Source organism: Triticum dicoccoides, chromosome 1A (genome assembly GCF_002162155.2).
Source record: "Triticum dicoccoides isolate Atlit2015 ecotype Zavitan chromosome 1A, WEW_v2.0, whole genome shotgun sequence".
Taxonomy (NCBI): Eukaryota; Viridiplantae; Streptophyta; class Magnoliopsida; order Poales; family Poaceae; genus Triticum; species Triticum dicoccoides.
The window spans coordinates 149,201,512-149,202,007 of NC_041380.1; positions in this window are offsets into that span (position 1 = coordinate 149,201,512).

Genomic DNA, 496 nt, shown 5'->3' on the forward strand with positions numbered 1-496 from the left:
CGCCGCCGCCGCCTCCACGCGCCGCCGCCGCCACTGCGCCGCGCCGCCACCACCAGTCGCCCTCGTCGCTTCGGTGACCCGCGCCGGCCGGAGCCGCTCCGGCAGCCGCCTCCCCGACCTCCTCCGGCGACGTCCCGCTCCGGACGTGAATAGTGCTCGTCGGAGTTTGCCTCGTTTTGCGTGCCACCAAACCCTAGATCCAGATCTAGGAGGTTGTTTTTTTCCCTAAGTCCTTGAAATTTCAGTCCAAGTGCTCATGTTCACGGCTCCGTAACTTTGCATCCGTAGCTCCGATTCATGCATATAGCATATCAAAATGTTCATCTCAGAGAGTACATCATTTCATTCCATTGCATAATTTTCATTTGAGTTCATCTTAATGCCCGAAATGCTGTTAGAAGAGGGCTAGTTGAGTTAATTGTCAGATCTGCTACTCCGTTTAGCACTTTTGTCATTTTTGCCATGATTATTATGTGCATAATATGCCCGTGAGTTC